Here is a 22,087-nt window from a genome sequence, read left to right as displayed (position 1 = left end):
CATGTGGAGCTACTGAGCAGGTGAGGTAAAGGAGCTGGGAACAGACAGTTATTGCACAATGATATGTTGTCTTAGTAGTAGTGAACGTTGTGCAGGAGGTGGTTATTAGGGCTGGCATGCTGTTGAATGCTGGTTCTCTGTGTTTACAGATGGGGATGAGTCTGTTTAAACAAATTCTAGTTCAAAAAGTTTCAGATACTACCTTGGTGGAATGGAATTAATTTTGTTGGTGTATAATCTGTTCTGCTCATAGATTTTTCTTTCAATGCAAATAAAAGTTTGAGCTAATTCCATTTGAAAAAGTTTCAGTTACTTGCTGGGTCGTGTTGTCCTTTCAATGTTAAAAGCTGCAGCAAAAGCATGGGGATTGTTGCTTCTAGAAACACCCTAGGTCTCCTGTCTGCTCTCTGCATGTTTTTCAAGTAAAGCAGATCTTTAAAAAAAAAACAAAAAATCAAACAAAAAAAAAAAAAAAAAAAAACAAAGAAAATAATAAAAAACAGCTGCTGCTGCTTTCTTTCTACTTCCTTGTGCTTTGCCCCTCCCCTTTTCCAGGTGATTGGGTTTGAGTGCTGGGCGGGGCCAAATGGTATATGAGCCCCAGGCATGGTATTAGAGAGCTCCTTCTGCCTGGGCTGCTCCTTGGTGTAAGCGCTTTGTTTTTCCTTCAGTCAGTTGCAGGGTTCTCTAGGCAGGCTGGAGTCTATAGATTTCTAGAATTTTTAAGTGCTTGGAATTCATTTAATAGAGGGGTGTTTAGTAGAGGTTTGTGGCTTATTGTTTTTTAGGATGGTGCGATACTGCTCTGTTTTTGAGCTGCACTTTAATCTCTAGACGTATAAACCCACTCGTTTTATTCTGCAGAGGACTAAAACCAGCTTGATTACCGGCTACATGTGGCTTGACAGCGTAGATGCAGCATTACCAAGAGACTGAGCAGAGTTGTATCAGAGTCACCTTTTTTATCTGCAAAGGGTAAGTCTGTGATTACCCCTGCCGAGGCTGCTGTGTGTGCATGTCTTTTTGGCATTTGTGGAGCTCGGTTGTTTTTCTTTGTGTGTATGCATGTTCTTTTTTTTTTTTTTTGGTGGTCAAATAGTGTGTTTGCTGAGTGTGGTTAGAATGAGGAGGTGGGGAGCTGCTCAGGACTGGTAGGTTTGGTTTCTAGGAGTGTGCGGCATCCTTCCTGTGACGTGACTAATTGTTGGGCTGGAACGTTCCAGCTTGTGTGTCTTAGGCAATTGAGCTTGTGTAGTGTGTGTTGTGTGGCCCTGGCAGAGTTTGCTGTGGTGCTGTGGGCGAAGAATCTCAGAGCTGGTGAGCAGCTGAAGGCACCTCACAGCCACAGTGTACCTGCTGCAATAATACCTCTCTCTCCCAGCTGGAGAGAGCTGGGAAGAGAGAGGTATTATTGCAGCAGGTACACTGTGGCTGTGAGGTGCCTCAGAGTGCGCTTTTCTGTCTTTTTTTTGCAGGTGCTTTGTGCAGTCGTGGACAGGAAAGGGAAATACTCGTGTCACGGAGCAGTGAGGGAAGGTGAGTGTTGTCAGCCTGGTCATCTCTTATCTGAAGGGAAGATGCTCAGGTGTTTCCCTGTAAGGGTCCGAGGTGGCAGTGTAGATGCAGCATTACCAAGAGCCTGAGCAGGGTTGTATCAGAGTCTGCTCTTTCCTCTGCAAAAGGGTAAGTCTGTGATTACCCCTGCTGGGGCTGCTTTGTGTGCGTGTCTTTTTGGTCTTTATGGAGCTTAGTTGTTTTTTGTGTGTGTATGTTCTAAGTTTTTGTTTTTTTTTTGAGGGGCAAATAGTGTGTGTGCTGAGCGTGGTTGGCAGGAGGAGGTGGGGAGCTGCTCAGGACTGGTAGGTTTGGTTTCTCGGGGTGTGCGGCAGCCTTCCTGTGCAATGGGACTGATTGTTGGCCGGAACGTTCCAGCTTGTGTGTCTTAGCCATTGTAGCTTGTGTAGTGTGTGTTGTGTGGCCCGGGCAGTGTTTGCTGTGCTGCTGTGAGCAAAGAACCTGAGTTAAAGCTGGTGAGCAGCTGAAGTACCGGAGCTGGGAAGAGAGAGGTCTTGCAGCAGGTACGCTGTGGCTGTGAGGTGCCTCAGAGTGTGTGTTTCTCTTGTCTCTGCAGGTGCTTTGTGCAGTTGTGGAGAGGGAAGGGAAATCTTCATGTCACGAAGCTCTGCGGGAAGGTGAGTGGTGTCAGCCATGTCATCCCTTATCCGAAGCGAAGGGAAGACGCTCAGGTGTTTCCCTGTGAGGGTCTGAGTTGAGGCTGTTTGGGATAGAGGAGCAGTGTGGCAGGTGGGTGCTTGCAAGCACCGCGGTCATTGTATCCTTTTGTGTTCCCAGGTGGCGTGGGTGATGCTGGCCGCTCCTTTCAAGCTTGGACCTAATTTTCAGGTCCAGAGGCAAATGGCCTGCTGTTTTGAAAGGATAAAACTAAAGATGGGGTGCCTTTTGTTGTTGAGGGATGGGTGCTACTGCTGGCAGCTGAATGTTTATCTTCTGCCTGTGTTTTGCCTTTCATTAGGCTGAAATGCAGTGTGTAGTGCGCAGTGCAGGACGTCTCAACCCGAGCTGCCTCTGCAGTGACTCTGGTGCGTAATGAGCAGAGGTAGCTGTTGTTTTTGGGGTGCGGTTGTCACTGCAGTTATTTTCCTACATCCAATAGAGTAAAATTCCAGTTTGCCTTTTAGAGGTTCTATAAGTGGGTGAAGAGAACAAATGGAAGCATGTGCCACGTGGGGCAGGCAAGTGGCTGAGGTACAGGAGGGGATGAGAGTATGTGATTTTTTCCCGGGGGTGGAATGGAATTGATTTTGTTGGCGTATAATCTGTTCTGCTCCTAGATTTTTCTTTCTATTTAAAAAAAAAAAAAGTTTGAGCTAATTCCAGTTAAGAAAGTTCCAGTTACTTGCTGGGTCGTATTGTCCTTTTAATATTCAAAGCTGCAGCAAAAGCATGGGGATTGTTGCTTCTAGAAACACCCCAGTTCTCTTGTTTGTGCTCTGCATGCTGTTGAGCTAAGGCAGATTTAAAAAAAAGAAATAAAGGAAACGCACACAAAAACCAACAACAACAAAAAACACCATTGGCTGACTTGTTGTGATTGCAACGAACATTTAATCCCTTTGTTTTCCCAGGTGGAGTGGATGATACTGGCTGCACTGTTGGAGCTTGGATTCGGAGAGGAACAGGTGAGCAGAACCGTATGTTGCATCAGTAGTAGTCAGCATTGTGGAGAAGGTGGGCATCATGGCTGGCGTGCTAGTGAATGCTGTTACTCTGTTTTTGCAGCTGATGATGAGCCTTCAATTGACTAAGATGACAATCGGTGCCTGTGCATTTCTTGAGGCGGAGGGACTTTACCATCCAACAACCTGAGAGCTAAGTTGTGGGGCACCTGGTATTTGCATATCTGGGGTGGCTAATGGGAGCTGGGAGCCAGAGCAGCATGGAGCGTGCTGGCTGAATAGACTTGGTGCCACTGTGAAGGTGGTTGAGGCTGGGTCACGTTCAGGCTGCTTGTGGCTGGGTCACCAGGCTAACAGGAGCAGCGGGATTATTTTGTAGCTTGAGTGCGTGCGCCAGGCAGGACAATTTCCTTCTGTTCGTCTGTCCTGTTTGCTTCTGCAGTGTCTGTTCTGTGCTTCTCGGGTCTTGATATCCTCCTGGCTTTTTACACCGGACTGACCAGACAGGCAACTTGGTAGCTGTGCAGAAGGGCCTCAATGCTTGTTTTGTCATCATGGCTCTGATCAAGCAGCGACTGCAAGACAAGAAGTGCTCGAAAGTGCAGATCTGTTTCAGGTCTTGTGCATCATATTCGGTTTGAGATCGCGTCTGTTTCCATCCTCACTCTTGCAGAAGTCATCTGGGCCGCATCAGGAGCTCTTGCTTGGGAACTGATTTCCTGAGAGTTGTCTTAGGGGGTTTTCACTCTCCATCCTTCTGGTCTCTTGTCTTGAAGGCAGGCTTTTTAGGCCTCCATCATCCCAGTTCTGGCAGTTGCTTCCAGTCGCGTGTCGTGACATTGGAGTCTCTCGTAGGGTCTGGTGCAGAGCACCTGTTCTGACTTGCTGTTGCCCTAGGACTTTCCTCAGGGGGTCACTTTTTCTTGCGCCGTGTGTTGTGTGTTTTGTTTGTAGCGTTTGTGGCGTGCCTGTGTGTGTGTTTGGTCCGGAGCTGTCCTGCCTGGCAGTTAGTGATTAATGTGGCAGGGCATGGGTGTACTAATACATTGTTTGTACTGTGTTGGGAAAGACATCCGGTCTGCCTCTGGGCACGTACTGAGGGGCAGCTGGCACAATCATGTCTGGTGGTTGGCAGTTGGGGATTTGGGAGAGTATATCTGCTTGTGAGCAGCTGTTTGTATAGTGCTTGAACGGTGTGCTTGAGGAGGTCTGTTGAATCTTGAAAGCTTACAGATATGGGGTTTTGAAATGTTTATTTTTATTTCTTTCCTGTCCCCAGTAGAGTGTAAACCCTAGGAGGAACCTGTCATGGGAAAGAGCTCCTTCTGGAACTGTTCAGCACTTGGTAGGCAACTTTCGTTTAATTTGTTTAAGGTGAAACACAGTGTACAACACGGGACTTGACCATAGCTGCTTTTGGCAAGGTGAGCGATGAGCAGATGTAGCTGGTACTTTAGGGGTGTAGTTGTCACTGCAGTTAGTTAACTGCACAAAATACAGTAAAAATCCTGATTATATTTCAGAGTTGTTGTAGCTGGCCTAAGAGAGCAGATGGAAGCATCTGCCTCGAGGGGAGGTGAGGGGGGCAGATGTAAGGCAGCAGATGAGAGTATCTCTCCCTCTGTGCTGTGGCTTTGGATGCTGCTTCAGCCTATGCTTTTGTTTCTCTTTTGCAGGTGTCTCGCACAGGCTGAGTGGGGCCAAGCTGCACTCTGAAGAGCAGCACGAGAAGGGCGGGCTGTTTGTGAGCTGGATTGGAGCAGAACAGCCAAGTAGCACGAGGTGAGTGTGAAGGGTATCCGTCTTGCTTTGCAGGTGCCATGGCAGGCTCTCCACAGAAGCGGTTGAGGATTTGAGAAGAGGTTGCAGATGATCAAGGAGCGACACGTGCAGGGATGGCTTGAAAAGGGTATGGCTGCTTTCTCTTCTGTTTATCAGGTGTCACTGGCGACGTGGGCTGTGATGTTAGTCTTTAGAATCGGAACAAAGCAGGTGCTGAAATGCTTTGTTTTTTTTTGTGTTGGGCTTGCACCTTGATGAGTGTAGGGATGGGTTTTAAGTGGGTGCAGCGGAGGGCCTGAACCCCAGTGTCCTGTAGTGTGTTTTGACCCATCAGCATAGCCTTTTGGTTCTCAGGTAGCCTACTGAAGTAAGTGATTTTTCCTGCGAGTGGAATGGAATTGTTTTTTTTTCCATGTAATTTGTTCTCCTCCTAGATTTTTCTTTTTATGTAAATAAAATATTGAGCTAATTCCAGAGTGGAAAAAAAATCAGTTTACTTTCTTAATCAGTTTGTCCTTTTAATATTCAAAGCTGCAGCAACAGCATGGGGATTTTTGTTTCTAGAAACACGCTAGCTCTCCTGTCTTCACTCTGCATGCAGTTGAGCTAAGCCATATAAATGAATAAAGAAACCACAGCTACTGCTCGTTTTCTGATTTTTTTTTTTTGTGCTTTCCCCCTTGCACTTTCCCAGGTGATTGGCTTCAGGGTCCAGGTGAGACCTAGTGGTAACTGAGTTGCAGGTATGCCATCAGAGAGCTCCTTCTGCCTGGGCTGCACATTTGGGTAAGCGTTTGGTTTTATTTCAGTTGGTTGCAGGGTTCTTTAGGTGGGTCAGAGTCTATGGACTGATGCGTTCTGAAGTAGAAACTGGTACTCCTATCTTTTTGAGTTGGTAACTGGTAGGATCTGTCACTGTAAAGCAATCTAGTAGTAGTATGTGCCTGTATTGCACGCAGCTCTTCCTCAGGTGAGTAGATGTTATGGCAGTTTTACGGATAGTATGGTGATGTTACTTTGTGTGTTTGCTTTGTGGTTCTGGGTCCCTTCTGATTTTTGCAGAATTACGGGGCTTTCTGTGAGCCTTTGCCTGTATGTCAAATATTATCAAAGTCAAAGCCTTGCTGTTAAGGAGATGGAGCAGAGTTTAGTTGAAATGTATCATGGAAGCTCCCTGTGTGAGCATGTGTCTGAAAATGGCAGCAGTGGGCACGTAAGGGGTAGTCTGTTTCAAGTTTAGGGACAGTTTGTTATATTTGTGGTGCTTTTGCCTGTGTGTTTTCTGTCTGTCGAGTGTTTAGACCTTGCAGCCTTTTAGTCTTGATGTCCTCGAATTGACATATTAGAAGTATGTTTATTAGGTGTTTCCAGGTAGTTGTTTTTGGGAAACAGTGGGGTAATGTCTCTTGACCGCATAAGTGCAGTAGTGCCTGGAGAGTGAGCAGGCTCACCTTCTTCCTCTCTGCAGAATAAGTCCGCCCGGGCCCATTTCGGCGCGGCGCCGCCCGGGCCCATTTCGGCGCGGCGCCGCCCGGGCCCATTTCGGCGCGGCGCCGCCCGGGCCCATTTCGGCGCGGCGCCGCCCGGGCCCATTTCGGCGCGGCGCCGCCCGGGCCCATTTCGGCGCGGCGCCGCCCGGGCCCATTTCGGCGCGGCGCCGCCCGGGCCCATTTCGGCGCGGCGCCGCCCGGGCCCATTTCGGCGCGGCGCCGCCCGGGCCCATTTCGGCGCGGCGCCGCCCGGGCCCATTTCGGCGCGGCGCCGCCCGGGCCCATTTCGGCGCGGCGCCGCCCGGGCCCATTTCGGCGCGGCGCCGCCCGGGCCCATTTCGGCGCGGCGCCGCCCGGGCCCATTTCGGCGCGGCGCCGCCCGGGCCCATTTCGGCGCGGCGCCGCCCGGGCCCATTTCGGCGCGGCGCCGCCCGGGCCCATTTCGGCGCGGCGCCGCCCGGGCCCATTTCGGCGCGGCGCCGCCCGGGCCCATTTCGGCGCGGCGCCGCCCGGGCCCATTTCGGCGCGGCGCCGCCCGGGCCCATTTCGGCGCGGCGCCGCCCGGGCCCATTTCGGCGCGGCGCCGCCCGGGCCCATTTCGGCGCGGCGCCGCCCGGGCCCATTTCGGCGCGGCGCCGCCCGGGCCCATTTCGGCGCGGCGCCGCCCGGGCCCATTTCGGCGCGGCGCCGCCCGGGCCCATTTGTCATGTGGAGCTACAGAGCAGGTGAGGTAAAGGAGGTGGGAACAGAGAGGTATTGCACAATGATATGTTGCCTTAGTAGTAGTGAACGTTGTGCAGGAGGTGGTTATTAGGGCTGGCATTCTGATGAATGCTGGCTCTCTGTGTTTACAGATGGGGGTGAGTCTGTTTAAACTAATTCCAGTTCAAAAAGTTTCAGTTACTAGCTTGGTGATATTTTCAGTTCAATATTGATATCTGCAGAGAAAGTAAAAGGGGATTTTTGCTTCTAGAATCACTGCAGATATCTTGCCTGCTCTTTGCATGCTTTTGAGATAAAGCTGATTTTAAAAAAGAAAGAAAAAAAAAACACTTGCTTCTCTTGCTCCCTTCCTGCTCTCTTGTGCTTTGTCCCTCATCTTCCCCAGGTGATTTGGTTTGGGTGCTGGGCGGGGACAAAAGGTATATGAGCCCCAGGCACGACATCAGAGCTCCTTCTGCCTGGGCTGCTCTTTGGGGTCAGTGCTTTGTGTTTCCTTCAGTCAGTTGCAAGGTTCTCTAGGCAGGCTGCAGTTTGTGGAGTTCTGTATTTCTAAGTGCTTGGAATTCTAGATTTCTAAGTGCTTGAAATAGAGGGATATTTAGTAGAGGCTGCTGTCTCACTGTTTTTTGGGATGGTCACATATGCTCCTGTTTTTGCACCATATTTTAATCTCTACATGTATAAAAACACTTGTTTTAGTCTCCTGGAGAGTTTCAGCAGCTTGATTACATGCTACATGTGGCTTGACAGTGTAGATGCAGCATTGCCAAGAGACTGAGCAGGGTTGTATCAGAGTCACCTTTTCATCTGCAAGGGGTAAGTCTGTGATTACCCCTGCCAGGGCTGCTGTGTGTGCATGTCTTTTTGGCATTTGTGGACCTCAGTTGTTTTTTTTGTGTGTATGTGCATGTTCTAAGTTTATTTTTTTTTTTGAGGGGTGAATAGTGTGTGTGCTGAGCGTGGTTGCCAGGTGGATGTGGGGAGCTGCTCAGGACTGGTAGGTTTGGTTTCTAGGAGTGTGCAGCATCCTTCCTGTGCGATGCGACTGATTGTTGGGTGGGAACGTTCCAGCTCATATGTCTTAAGCAATGTAGCTTGTGTAGTGGTGTGTTGTGTGGCCTGCGCAGAGTTTGCTGTGGCGCTGTGAGTGTAGAATCTCAGTTAGAGCTGGTGAGCAGCTGAAGTACCGGAGCTGGGAAGAGAGAGGTCTTGCAGCAGGTACGCTGTGGCTGTGAGGTGCCTCAGAGTGTGCTTTTCCCTTGTCTCTGCAGGTGCTTGGTTCAGTTGTGGAGAGGGAAGGGAAATCGTCATGTCAGGAAGCTCTGAGGGAAGGTGAGTGGTGTCAGCCTGGTCATCCCTTATCTGAAGCGAAGACGCTCAGGTGTTTCCCTGTGAGGTTCCGAGGTGAGGCTGTTTGGGATAGAGGAGCAGTGTGGCAGGCGGTTTCTTGCAAGCACAGTTGTCATTGTATGCTTTTGTGTTCCCAGGTGGCGTGGGTGATGCTGGCCGCTCCTTTCAAGCTTGGACCTAATTTGCAAGTACAGAGGCAAGTGGCCTGCTGTTTTGAAAGGATAAAAGTAAAGCTGGGGTTGCTTATGTTGTTGAGGAACGGGTGCTACTGCTGGCAGCTGAATGTTTATCTTCTGCCTGTGTTTTTCTTTTGTTCAGGGTGAAACGCAGTGTGCAGTGCAGGACCTCTCGACCCAAGCTGCTTCTGCAGTGACTCTGGTGCGTGATGAGCAGAGGTAACTGTTGTTTTTCGGGTGCGATTGTCACTGCAGTTATTTTCCTACATCCAATAGAGTAAAATTCCAGTTTGCCTTTTAGAGGTTCTAAAAGTGGGTGAAGAGAACAGATGGAAGCATCTGCCATGGGGGGCAGGGAAGCGGCTGAGGTACAGGAGGGGATGAGAGTATGTGATTTTTTTCCCGGGGCTGGAATGGAATTGATTTTGTTGGTGTATAATCTGTTCTGCTCCTAGATTTTTCTTTCAGTGTAAATAAAATTTTAAGTTAATTCCAGTTAAGAAAGTTCCAGTTACTTGCTGGGTCGTGTTGTCCTTTCAATGTTAAAAGCTGCAGCAAAAGCATGGGGATTGTTGCTTCTAGATACACCCCCAATTTTCTTGTCTGCAGTCTGCGTGCAGTTGAGCAAAAGCAGATTTCAAAAAAAAAAAAAACGAAAAAAAACCCATGAAACACACACAAAAAAACAATAATAAAAAAAACAAACCACCATTGGGTCACTTCTGAACGCAACGATCATTTGATCCCTTTGTTTTCCCAGGTGGTGTGGATGATACTGGCTGCACTGTTGGAGCTTGGATTTGGAGAGGAAGAGGTGAGCAGAACCGTATGTTGCATCAGTAGTAGTCAGCATTGTGGAGCAGGTGGGCATCATGGCCGGCGTGCTAGTGAATGCTGTTACTCTGTTTTTGCAGCTGATGATGAGCCTGGCAATTGACTAAGATGGCAATCGGTGCCTGTGCATTTCTTGAGGCGGAGGGACTTTACCATCCAACAACCTGAGAGCTAAGTTGTGGGGCACCTGGTATTTGCATATCTGGGGTGGCTAATGGGAGCTGGGAGCCAGAGCAGCGTGGTGCCTGCTGGCTGAATAGACTTGGTGCCACTGTGAGGGGTGGTTCAGGCTGGGTCACGTTCTGGGTGCTTGTGGCTGGGTCACCAGGCTAATAGAAGCAGCAGGATTATTTTGTAGCATGAGTGCGTGTGCCAGGCAGGACAGTTTCCTTCAGTTTGTCTGTCCTGTAGTGTTGCTTCTCCATTGCGTGTTGTGAATTATGGTCTCCTTGGGTCTTGATATTCTCCTAACTTTTTACACAGGACTGACTAGACAGGCGACTTGGTAGCTGTGCTGAAGGGCCTCAATGCTTGTTTTGTCATCATGGCTCTGATCTGAGCACTTTTTGTCTTGCAGTTGCTGCTTAAAGTGCAGATAAGTTTCAGGTCTTGTGATCTCAAGCTGAATATGATGCACATCTGTTTCCATCCTCACTCTTGCAGAAGTCGTCTGGGCCGCATCAGGAGCTCTTGCTTGGGAATTGATTTCCTGAGAGTTGTCTTAGGGGGTTTTCAGTCCCCATCCTTCTGGTCTCTTGTCTTGAAGGCAGGCTTTTTAGGCCTCCATCATCCCAGTTCTGGCAGTTGCTTCCAGTCGCGTGTCGTGACATTGGAGTCTCTCGTAGGGTCTGGTGCAGAGCACCTGTTCTGACTTGCTGTTGCCGTAGGGCTTTCCTTTTGGGGGTCACTTTTTCTTGTGCCTTGCGTTGTGTGTTTTGTTTGTAGTGTTTGTGGTGTGCCCGTGTGTGTATGTGTTTGGTCTGGAGCTGTCCTGCCTGGCAGTTAGTGATTAATGTGGCAGTGCATGGGTGTACTAATACAGTGATGGGACTCTGTTGGCAAAGACATCCGGTCTGCCTCTGGGCACGTACTGAGGGGCAGCTGGCACAGTCATCTCTGGTAGTTGGCAGATGTGGATTTGGGAGAGTATATCTGCTTGTGAGCAGCTGTTTGTATAGTGCTTGAACAGTGTGCTTGAGGAGGTCTGTTGAATCTTGAAAGCTTACAGATACGGGGTTTTGAAACTTTTATTTTTTATTACTATTCTGTCCCCAGTAGAGTGTAAACCTTTGGAGGAACCTTTCACGGAAAGAGCTCCTTCTGGAACTGTTCATCAGTTGGTAGGCAACTCGGTGACTGTCTTGATCTACTTCTGAGGTGCTGAGGTATTGGGGCTTCTGTTTTGAAATGATAATATTGTAAATGGGGTCCCTTTGTGTTGTTGAGGGATGGGTGCTAATGCTGGCAGGTGAATGACTATCTTGTGACTGTTTTCATTTGTTTAAGGTGAAACACAGTGTACAACACGGGACTTGACCGGAGCTGCTTTTCGCAAGGTGAGCGATGAACAGATGTAGCAGGTACTTTAGGGGTGCAGTTGTCACTGCAGTTAGTTAACTGCACAAAATACAGTAAAAATCTTGTTTATATTTCAGGGGTATTGTAGCTGGCCTAAGAGAGCAGATGGAAGCATATGCCTCGAGGGGAGGTGAGGGGGCAGATGTAAGGGAGCAGATGAGAGTAACTGTCCCAGCTGTGCTGTGGCTTTGGATGCTGCTTCAGCCTGTGCTTTTCTTTTTGTTTCACTTTTGTCTCACACAGGCTGAGTGGGGCCAAGCTGCACTCTGAAGAGCAGCACGAGAAGGGCGGGCTGGTTGTGAGCTGGATTGGAGCAGAACTGCCGAGTAGCACGAGGTGAGTGCGAAGGGTATCCATCTTGCTTTGCAGGTGCCATGGCAGGCTCTCCACAGAAGAGGCTGAGGATTTGAGAAGAGGTTGCAGCTCATCAAGGAGCGACACGTGCAGGGATGGCTTAAAAACGGTATGGCTGCTTTCTCTTCTGTTTATCAGGTGTCCCAGGCAACGTGGGCTGTGATGTTAGTTCCTGAGAACTGGAACAAAGCAGGTGCTGATAATGGTCTTCTTTGGTAGGCAAAGAGCTGCCCGAAGCCCCGTCCTGTGTAACGTGAGCATGCCTCTCTAAGTATGAAGCTTGCTTTCCAGTAGTTCCCAAAACTGTGTTGAAGCTGAAATGCTGCGTCTGTTTTTTTGTGTTGGGGTTGCACCTTGGTGAGTGCAGGGATGGGTTTTAAGTGGGTGCAGAGGAGGGCCTGGCCCCAGTGTTCTGTAGTGTGTTTTGACCCACCAGCATAGCCTTTTGGTTCTCAGATATCCTACTGAAGTGATTTTTTCCTGTGAGTGGAATGGAATAGAATTATTTTTTGGCGTGTAATCAGTTCTGCTCCTAGATTGTTCTTTCTGTGGAAATGAAAGATCGAGGTAATTCCAGATGGAAAAAGAAATCGGTTGCTTACTTGGATGTATTGTCCTTTCAGTATTCAAAGCTGCAGCAAAAGCATGGGGATTTTTGTTTCTAGAAACACCCCAGTTCTCCTGTCTGCACTCTGTATGCTGTTGAGCTAAGCCTTATAAAAGCAAATAAACCACAGCTGCTGCTCCTCCTCTTTCTACTTTCATGTGCTTTCCCCCTGCACTTTCCCAGGTGATTGGCTTCAGGGTCCAGGTGGGACCTAGTGGTAACTGAGTTGCAGGTATGCCATCAGAGAGCTCCTTCTGCCTGGGCCGCACTTTTGGGTAAGCGTTTGGTTTTATTTCAGTTGGTTGCAGGGTTCTTTAGGTGGGTCAGAGTCTATGGACTGATGCGTTTCCTAGTAGAAACGGGTACGCATGTCTTTTTGAGGTGGCAACTGGTGGGATCTGTCATTGTAAAGCAATCTATTAGTAGGTGCTTGTATTGCACGTAGCTCTTCCTCAGGTGAGTAGTTGTTATGGCATTTTTACGGATAGTATGGTGATGTTACTTTGTGTGTTTGCTTTGTGGTTCTGGTTCCCTTCTGATTTTTGCAGAATTACCGGGCTTTCTGTGCTTCTTTGCCTGTATGTCAAATATTATCATAGTCAAAACCTTGGTGGCAAAGTGATGGAGCAGGGTTTAGGAGAAGTGTATCATGGAAGCTCCCTGTGTGAGCATGTGTCTGAAAATGGCAGCAGTGGGCATGTAAGGGGTAGTCTGTTTCAAGTTTAGGGACAGCTTGTTATATTTGTGGTGCTTTTGCCTGTGTGTTTTCTGTCTGTCGAGTGGTAGACCTTGCAGCCTTTTAGACTTTGTCCTTGAATTTACATAGTAGAAGTATGTTTATGAGGGGTTGCGAGGTACACTGTTTTTGGGAAACCGTGGGGTATGGTTCCTTGACCACATAAGTGCAGCAGTGCCTAGAGAGTGAGCAGGCTCACCTTCTTCTTCTCTGCAGAATAAGTCCGCCCGGGCCCCTTTCGGCGCGGCGCTGCCTGGGCCCATTTCTCAGGTAAATGTAGTGAGCAGATGAGGTAAAGAAGCTGGGAACAGAGAGGTATTGCACAGTAGCATGTTGCATCAGTAGTAGTAAGCGTTGTGGAGGAGGTGGGTGTCAGGGCTGGCATGCTTGTGAGTTCTGGTTCTCTGTTTTTGCAAGTGATGATGAACCTGTTTGACGTAATTCCATTTGAAAAAGTTCCAGTTACTGGCCTGGTCGTGTCGTCCTTTCAATGTTAAAAGCTGCAGCAAAAGCATGGGGATTGTTGCTTCTAGAAACACCACAGGTCACCTGTCTGCTCTCTGCATGGTTTTCAGGTAAAGCAGATCTTAAAATAAAATAAAATAATAATAATAAAAAAATAAAAAACAGCTGCTGCTGCTGCTCCTTTCTTTCTACTTCCTTGTGCTTTGCCCCTCCCCTTTTCCAGGTGATTGGGTTTGGGTGCTGGGCGGGGCCGAATGGTATATGAGCCCCAGGCATGCTATCAGAGAGCTCCTTCTGCCTGGGCTGCTCCTTGGGGTAAGTGCTTTGTTTTTCCTTCAGTCGGTTGCAGGGTTCTCTAGGCAGACTGGAGTTTATAGATTTCTAGAATTTTTAAGTGCTTGGAATTCGCTTAATAGAGGGATGTTTAGTAGAGGTTTGTGGCTTATTGTTTTCTAGGATGGTGGGGTACTCCGCTGTTTTTGAGCTGCACTTTAATCTCTAGATGTATAAACCCACTCGTTTTATTCTGCAGAGGACTAAAACCAGCTTGATTACCGGCTACATGTGGCTTGACAGCGTAGATGCAGCATTACCAAGAGACTGAGCAGGGTTGTATCAGAGTCACCTTTTTTATCTGCAAGGGGTAAGTCTGTGATTACCCCTGCCGGGGCTGCTGTGTGCGCATGTCTTTTTGGCATTTGTGGAGCTCGGTTGTTTCTTTTTTTTGTGTGTGTATGTGTATGTTCTAACTTCTTGTTTTTTTTGAGGGGTGAATAGTGTGTGTGCTGAGCGTGGTTGCCAGGTGGATGTGGGGAGCTTCTCAGGACTGGTAGGTTTGGTTTCTAGGAGTGTGCGGCATCCTTCCTGTGCGATGCGACTGATTGTTGGGTAGGAACGTTCCAGCTCATATGTCTTAAGCAATGTAGCTTGTGTAGTGTGTGTTGTGTGGCCTGGGCAGAGTTTGCTGTGGTGCTGTGAGTGAAGAATCTCAGAGCTGGTGAGCAGCTGAAGTACCGGAGCTGGGAAGAGAGAGGTCTTGCAGCAGGTACGCTGTGGCTGTGAGGTGCCTCAGAGTGTGCGTTTCCCTTGTCTCTGCAGGTGCTTGGTTCAGTTGTGGAGAGGGAAGGGAAATCATCATGTCACGAAGCTCTGAGGGAAGGTGAGTGGTGTCAGCCTGGTCATCCCTTATCTGAAGCGAAGGGAAGACGCTCAGGTGTTTCCCTCAGAGGGTCCGGGGTGAGACTGTTTGGGATAGAGGAGCAGTGTAGCAGGTGGGTGCTTGCAAGCACAGTGGTCATTTTGTCCTTTTATGTTCCCAGGTGGCGTGGGTGATGCTGGCCGCTCCTTTCAAGCTTGGACCTAATTTGCAGGTCCAGAGGCAAGTGGCCTGCTGTTTTGAAAGGATAAAAGTAAAGCTGGGGTCGCTTATGTTTTTGAGGGATGGGTGCTACTGCTGGCAGCTGAATGTTTATCTTCTTCCTGCCTTTCTCCTTTGTTCAGGCTGCAATGCAGTGTGCAGTGCAGGACGTCTCAACCCGAGCTGCCTCTGCAGTGACTCTGGTGCGTAATGAGCAGAGGTAACTGTTGTTTTTGGGGTGCGGTTGTCACTGCAGTTATTTTCCTACATCCAGTAGAGTAAAATTCCAGTTTGCCTTTTAGAGGTGCTATAAGTGGGTGAAGAGAACAGATGGAAGCATCTGCCACGTGGGGCAGGCAAGCGGCTGAGGGACAGGAGGGGATGAGAGTATGTGATTTTTTTTCCCGGGGGTGGAATGGAATTGATTTTGTTGGTGTATAATCTGTTCTGCACCTAGATTTTTCTTTCAATGTGAATAAAAGTTTGAGCTAATTCCAGTTAAGAAAGTTCCAGTTACTTGCTGGGTCGTGTTGTCCTTTCAATGTTAAAAGCTGCAGCAAAAGCATGGGGATTATTGCTTCTAGAAACACCCCAGTTCTCTTGTCTGCATGCTGTTGAGCTAAAGCAGACTAAAAAATAAATACAGGAAACACACACACACACACACACAGACACACACAAAAACAGTAACAAAAAAACCAACACCATTGGCTGACTTGTGAATGCAACGATCATTTAATCCCTTTGTTTTCCCAGGTGGTGTGGATGATACTGGCTGCACTGTTGGAGCTTGGATTCGGAGAGGAAGAGGTGAGCAGAACTGTATGTTGCATCAGCAGTAGTCAGCATTGTGGAGAAGGTGGGCATCATGGCCGGCGTGCTAGTGAATGCTGGTACTCTGTTTTTGCAGCTGATGATGAGCCTGGCAATTGACTAAGATGGCAATCGGTGCCTGTGCATTTCTTGAGGCGGAGGGACTTTACCATGCAGCAACCTGAGAGCTAAGTTGTGGGGCACCTGGTATTTGCATATCTGGGGTGGCTAATGGGAGCTGGGAGCCAGAGCAGCATGGAGCGTGCTGGCTGAATAGACTTGGTGCCCCTGTGAGGGTGGTTCAGGCTGCTTGTGGCTGGGTCACCAGGCTAATAGAAGAGGCAGGATTATTTTGTAGTGTGAGTGCGTGTGCCAGGCAGGACAGTTTCCTTCTGTTGGTCTGTCCTGTAGTGTTGCTTCTGCAGCGTCTGTTCTGTGCTTCTTGGGTCTTGATATCCTCATGACTTTTGACTCTGGACTGACCAGACAGGCGACTCGGTGGCTGTGCTGAAGGGCCTCAATGCTTGTTTTGTCATCATGGCTCTGATCCGAGAACTTCTTGTCTTGCAGTCGCTGCTTGAAGTGCAGATCTGTTTCAGCTCTTGTGCATCATATTCGGTTTGAGATCGCGTCTGTTTCCATCCTCACTCTTGCAGAAATCGTCTGGGCCGCATCAGGAGCTCTTGCTTGGGAATTGATTTCCTGAGAGTTGTCTTAGGGGGTTTTCAGTCCCCATCCTTCCGGTCTCTTGTCTTGAAGGCAGGCTTTTTAGGCCTCCATCATCCCAGTTCTGGCAGTTGCTTCCAGTCGCGTGTCGTGACATTTGAGTCTCTCGTAGGGTCTGGTGCAGAGCACCTGTTCTGACTTGCTGTTGTCATAGGGCTTTCCTTTTGGGGGTCACTTTTTCTTGCGCCTAGTGTTGTGTGTTTTGTTTGTAGTGTTTGTGGCGTGCCTGTGTGTGTATGTGTTTGGTCTGGAGCTGTCCTGCCTGGCAGTTAGTGATAATAGCTAACGTGGCAGTGCATGGGTGTACTAATACATTGATGGGACTGTTTTGGCGTAGACATCTGCCTCTGGGCGCATACTGAAGGACAGCTGGCACAGTCATCTCTGGAGGTTGGCAGATGTGGATTTGGCAGAGTATATCTGCTTGCGAGCAGCTGTTTGCATAGTGCTTGAATGGTGTACTGTTGAATCTTGAAAGCTTACAGATATGGGGTTTTGAATTTTTTATTTTTATTTCTTTCCTGTCCCCAGTAGAGTGTATACCGTAGTAGGAACTGCCCACAGGAAAGAGCTCCTTCTGGAACTGTTCAGCACTCGGTAGGCAGCTCGGTGCCTGTCTTGATCTACTTCTGAGGTGCTGAGGCAAGGGGGCTGCTGTTTTGAAACGATAATATCGTTAATTGGGTCCCTTTGTGTTGTGGAGGGATGGGTGCTAATGGTGGCAGGTGAATGATTGATTCTCTTGTGGCTGTTTTCATTTGTTTAAGGTGAAACACAGTGTACAACACGGGACTTGACGACCGGAGCTGCTTTTGGCAAGGTGAGCGATGAGCAGATGTAGAAGGTACTTTAGGGGTGCAGTTGTCACTGCAGTTAGTTAACTGCACAAAATACAGTAAAAATCCTGTTTATTTTATATTTCCGAGGTGTTGTAGCTGGCCTAAGAGAGCAGATGGAAACATCTGCCTCGAGGGCAGGTGAGGGGGCCGAGGTAAGGGAGCAGATGAGAGTAACTGTCCCAGCTGTGCTGTGGCTTTGGATGCTGCTTCAGCCTGTGGTTTTCTTTCTCTTTTGCAGGTGTCTCGCACAGGCTGAGTGGGGCCAAGCTGCACTCTGAAGAGCAGCACGAGAAGGGCGGGCTGGTTGTGAGCTGGATTGGAGCAGAACTGCCAAGTAGCATGAGGTGAGTGCGAAGGGTCTTGCTTTGCAGGTGCCATGGCAGGCTCTCCACAGAAGCGGTTGAGGATTGGAGAAGAGGTTGCAGATGATCAAGGAGCGACACGTGCAGGGATGGCTTGAAAAGGGTATGGCTGCTTTCTCTTCTGTTTATCAGGTGTCCCAGGCAACGTGGGCTGTGATGTTAGTTCTTGAGAATTGGAACGAAGCAGGTGCTGATTGCGGTCTTCTTTGGTAAGCAAAGTGGTGCCCAAAGCCCTGTCCTGTGTAGCCTGAGCACGCCTCTCTGAGGATGAAGGTTGCTTTCCAGCAGTTCCCAAAGCTGTTGAAGCTGAAATGCTGCGTCTGTTTTTTTTGTGTTGGGGTTGCACCTTGGTGAGTGCAGGGATGGGTTTTAAGTGGGTGCAGCGGAGGGCCTGGCCCCAGTGTCCTGTAGTGTGTTTTGACCCACCAGCATAGCCACTTGGTTCTCAGATATCCTACTGAAGTAAGTGATTTTTCCTGTGAGTGGAATGGAATTGTTTTTTTTTTTTTTTTGGCATGTAATCACTTCTGCTCCTAGATTTTTCTTTCTACGTAAATAAAAGATACTAAGAAAAAGAAAAGGTACGTTGTTTTGGGGAAACCGTGGGGTAGGGTTCCTTGACCACATAAGTGCAGTAGTGCCTAGAGAGTGAGCAGGGTCACCTCCTTCTTCTCTGCAGAATAAGGCTGCCCGGCCCCATTTCGGCGCGGCGCCCCCCGGGCCCATTTGTCATGTGGAGCTACTGAGCAGGTTAGGTAAAGGAGTTTTGAACAGAGAGGTATTGCACCACTGTATGTTGCATCACTAGTAGTGAGTGTTGTCCAAGAGGTGGGTATCAGGGCTGGCATGCTAGTGAATGCTGGTTCTCTGTTTTTGCAAGTGATGATGAACCTGTTTGACTTAATTCCATTTGAAAAAGTTCCAGTTACTTGAATGGTTGTGCTGTCCTTTCAATATTAAAAGCTGCAGCAAAAGCATGGGGATTGTTGCTTCTAGAAACACCCCAGGTCTCTTGTCTGCTCTCTGCATGTTGTTTAGCTAAAACATTTAAAAAAAAAAAAAAAAAAAACAGGAAACACACACAGACAAAAAAAAACAATAAGAAAAAAAACCAACACCATTGGCTGACTTGTTGTGAATGCAACGAACATTTAATCCCTTTGTTTTCCCAGGTGGTGTGGATGATACTGGCTGCACTGTTGGAGCTTGGACTCGGAGAGGAACACGTGAGCACAATCGTAGGTTGCATCAGCAGTAGTCAGCATTGTGGAGAAGGTGAGCAATGGGGCTGGCGTCCTAGTGAATGCTGGTACTCTGTTTTTGCAGCTGATGATGAGCCTGGCAATTGACCAAGATGACAATTGGTGCCTGTGCATTTCTTGAGGCGGAGGGACTTTACCATGCAGCAACCTGGGAGCTAAGTTGGAGGGCACCTGGTATTTGCATATCTGGGGTGGCTAATGGGAGCTGGGAGCCAGAGCAGCATGGAGCGTGCTGGCTGAATAGACTTGGTGCCACTGTGAGGGTGGTTCAGGGTGCTTGTGGCTGGGTCACCAGGCTAATAGAAGAGGCAGGATTATTTTGTAGTGTGAGTGCGTGCGCCAGGCAGGACAGTTTCCTTCTGTTGGTCTGTCCTGTAGTGTTGCTTCTGCAGCGTCTGTTCTGTGCTTCTTGGGTCTTGATATCCTCATGACTTTTGACTCTGGACTGACCAGACAGGCGACTCGGTGGCTGTGCTGAAGGGCCTCAATGCTTGTTTTGTCATCATGGCTCTGATCCGAGAACTTCTTGTCTTGCAGTCGCTGCTTGAAGTGCAGATCTGTTTCAGGTCTTGTGCATCGTATTCGGTTTGAGATCGCGTCTGTTTCCATCCTCACTCTTGCAGAAGTCGTCTGGGCCGCATCAGGAGCTCTTGCTTGGGAATTGATTTCCTAAGTGTGTTCTTAGGGGGTTTTCACTCCCCATCCTTCCGGTCTCTTGTCTTGAAGGCAGGCTTTTTAGGCCTCCATCATCCCAGTTCTGGCAGTTGCTTCCAGTCGCGTGTCGTGACATTGGAGTCTCTCGTAGGGTCTGGTGCAGAGCACCTGTTCTGACTTGCTGTTGCTGTAGGGCTTTCTTTTTGGGGGTCACTTTTTCTTGCGCCATGTGTTGTGTGTTTTGTTTGTAGTGTTTGTGGCGTGCCTGTGTGTGTATGTGTTTGGTCTGGAGCTGTCCTGCCTGGCAGTTAGTGATGGCAGTTAACGTGGCAGTGCATGGGTGTACTAATACATTGATGGGACTGTGTTGGCAAAGACATCCGGTCTGCCTCTGGGCACGTACTGAAGGACATCTGGCACGGTATATCTGTTTGCGAGCAACTTCTCGTTTACCTCTATTTATTTAAAAAAACTGTAAAATTTAATTGCAATCCAGTTTGGGACCCAGTCATGTATGACACCAGGGGGCTTGTCCAGGAGGGCTTTGTTTCTTGGAATCTTATTTGATGTAGGAGAGGTGCCCCAGCATTTGGTGGTTGCTGTTCGAGTCTGGTCGGGACTAATGGCATCTCGAACCTGAATACAGGTAAGCTAAGGTTTTGATTTTTTTTCAGCTCCCTTGCTGGCTGCAGCAGTATATTTTGCCCGTAATTCTGCGTGTGAAGATCTGAATGAAGACAACGGAGTCGTAAGTGTTTAAAGCGTATACTGTTCTGTTGGATGGGTTTTGGTTGCCTGTGTGTGTAAGAGTGTGACTGAGACGGAATTTAGTTCCGAAGCGATTGTGGAGGTCGTCTTTACCACGGTTCCAATCTCCCGCGAGGGACTTGGCCGGTGCAGGACCGAAGGGATTCCCAAAGGATTTGTGGGTGGGTGATAGATCTTAAATCCTCTTTAAGACACTCTTATTAAGGTAACCAAGGGCTGTGGGAATTGCCAGAGTAACATTCCTAGATGGGTGAGACAAAACCGAAGACTAGGGACCAGAAGAAAGGAAGCAAATTACCAGACATACCAGCAGAAAGTCCATTAGGAATAACGATTAGAAACTGGAACGAGAGAGGCCCCAGTAACGTAAAAAGTAAAAAAGGGTCCAGTATTGTGTGATAGAATGGCCAAAGGAGCTTTTAAGACCGCATGTCTTTGGGCCCGTTTTTGGATTCTTTGAAGACTGTATTTGTCAGGCCTTAAATACACATGTTAATTCGAAGGAACCTTTCTGCCGGGAAGAAAGTGATGATGCAGGATTATGGATCAGGAGGACTTCATGTCCTTTTACAGCCTTAATATTTACACTAAAAGCAGGTAAGAAATTTTGAAGAAGAAGAAGAACAGGAAAAATAAAAAGATAATAAACGGGAGCCGTTGGATAACCTACCATCTCCATATCGTAACAATCCACCTCTGGTGGTGTGCTGGGTCTGGCTGGAATGTTAACTTTCCCAGCAGCAGCCCATACAGTGCCGTACTCTGCAGTTGTAGCTGGAACAGCAGTGTTATCACACCAGTGTTGTGTCTACTGCTGAGCAGCAGTGGCACAGCATTGGGCCTTTCTCTAACCCTCCTAGGGGATGGGCAAAAAGCGAGGAGAGAAACATCACTAGGGCAGCTGACCTAAACCAATCCAAGGGATATTCCATACCATGGGATGTCACACTCAGCAATAAAAGGTGGAAACAGGAAGAAGAGGGGAGGGGTGGGCTCTCGTTGAGAAGACGTCGGTCCTCCTCTCGAACACCGGCTGCGTGCGTTGAGGCCTTGCATCAAGGACGTGGTCAATCATCGCTCATTTGTGGGAAGTAGAGAGCAATTTCTTTCCTCTGCACTTCCATATAGCTGTCATTTATTTTGTTTGTTTGTTTTCCTCCCTTCTTTTTATTTTCCCTTTTCCCCTTTCCCTTTTTATTTCCCCTTAGTTAAATTGTTTAGTTCATGGTAGTCTTTATTTAATTATTATAATTATTTCCATTTAATTAAATTATCCTGATCTCAACCCGTGAGTTGTTCTTTGCTTTACTTCTCCCCCTCCTCACCTAAAGGATGCATTCATGAGAAGTAGGACTGCCGTATCTGAGAGAGCTCCTCTATATCCTTTAAGGGAGGTAACTGGTGTATAACCGGGTTGGAGTTTTAACAGGGTTTTAAGGGTTTCAGGGTTAGCGTGTTAGGGTTTTAGAGTTCTTTTTGGGATGGAGTGTCGCTATGTTTTTTAGGGTTAGGGTCCTAGGGTTTTATTTTTGGTCAGTTATTTAGGGTTAGTGTGTTAAGATCCTTTTTTTTTTTTTTTTTTTTTTCAGGTTAGGTTCTCCAGGGTTAGAGTTTCGAGCGTCCTAATTTTTTGGGTTACGGTGTTGAGCGTCCTAATGTTTTGTGTTAGGGCTTTGGGTGTTAAGCATCTGAATTTTTGGGTTAGAGTTTTGAGCGTCCTGATGTTTTGAGTAAGGGTTTTGAGCATCCTAGTGTTTTGGGTTGGCTTTGTGTTTTGAGCATCTTAATTTTGGGGTTACGGCTTTAAGCGTCCTAATCTTGTTGTTTAGGGCTTTGAGAATCCTATTGTTTTGGGTTTGGGTTTTGAGCGTCCTAAGTGTCCTAAGGGCTTTTAGGCATAGGACTTCAGGGGTTTAGTGTGGTAAACCGTTTGGATTAGGCCTGTAGGGGTTTCGAAGTTTTTTAGTGTTAGGGCTTGAGTCTATTTTGAAAGGGCAGTAAGTGCTTGGGTTCC

The 22,087-nt window shown here is 48.2% G+C and overlaps 1 protein-coding gene and 3 long non-coding RNA genes across 4 annotated transcripts in view; 3 read left to right on the top strand and 1 right to left on the bottom strand.

The window, feature by feature from the left end:
* The window catches only part of LOC137856614 (uncharacterized), a 210,279-nt gene extending 192,326 nt beyond the window's left edge, over nt 1-17,953 (bottom strand). Inside the window, exon 1 of the mRNA XM_068682184.1 lies at nt 17,915-17,953. The gene's annotated coding sequence lies outside the window, so the exon portion shown is untranslated. The remainder of the gene's footprint in view (nt 1-17,914) is intronic.
* Nucleotides 1,482-18,549, top strand: LOC137856618 (uncharacterized). Its single transcript, XR_011096635.1, has 3 exons — nt 1,482-1,536; nt 16,720-17,008; nt 17,266-18,549. It is a non-coding gene; the product is annotated as an uncharacterized lncRNA (long non-coding RNA).
* On the top strand, nt 9,481-11,133 carry LOC137858049 (uncharacterized). Its single transcript, XR_011097494.1, has 3 exons — nt 9,481-9,532; nt 9,633-10,937; nt 11,059-11,133. It is a non-coding gene; the product is annotated as an uncharacterized lncRNA (long non-coding RNA).
* An 815-nt stretch (nt 18,550-19,364) lies between the features above and the next one.
* Nucleotides 19,365-21,360, top strand: LOC137856617 (uncharacterized). The gene is made up of 2 exons (XR_011096634.1): nt 19,365-20,053; nt 20,934-21,360. It is a non-coding gene; the product is annotated as an uncharacterized lncRNA (long non-coding RNA).
* Nucleotides 21,361-22,087: the final 727 nt, after the last annotated feature.

The sequence above is a fragment of the Anas acuta genome, chromosome 5 (genome assembly GCF_963932015.1).
Source record: "Anas acuta chromosome 5, bAnaAcu1.1, whole genome shotgun sequence".
In the NCBI taxonomy this organism is placed as follows: Eukaryota; Metazoa; Chordata; class Aves; order Anseriformes; family Anatidae; genus Anas; species Anas acuta.
Note: the sequence above shows the minus strand (reverse complement) of the source record. Positions and strands in the feature narration are given on the sequence as shown.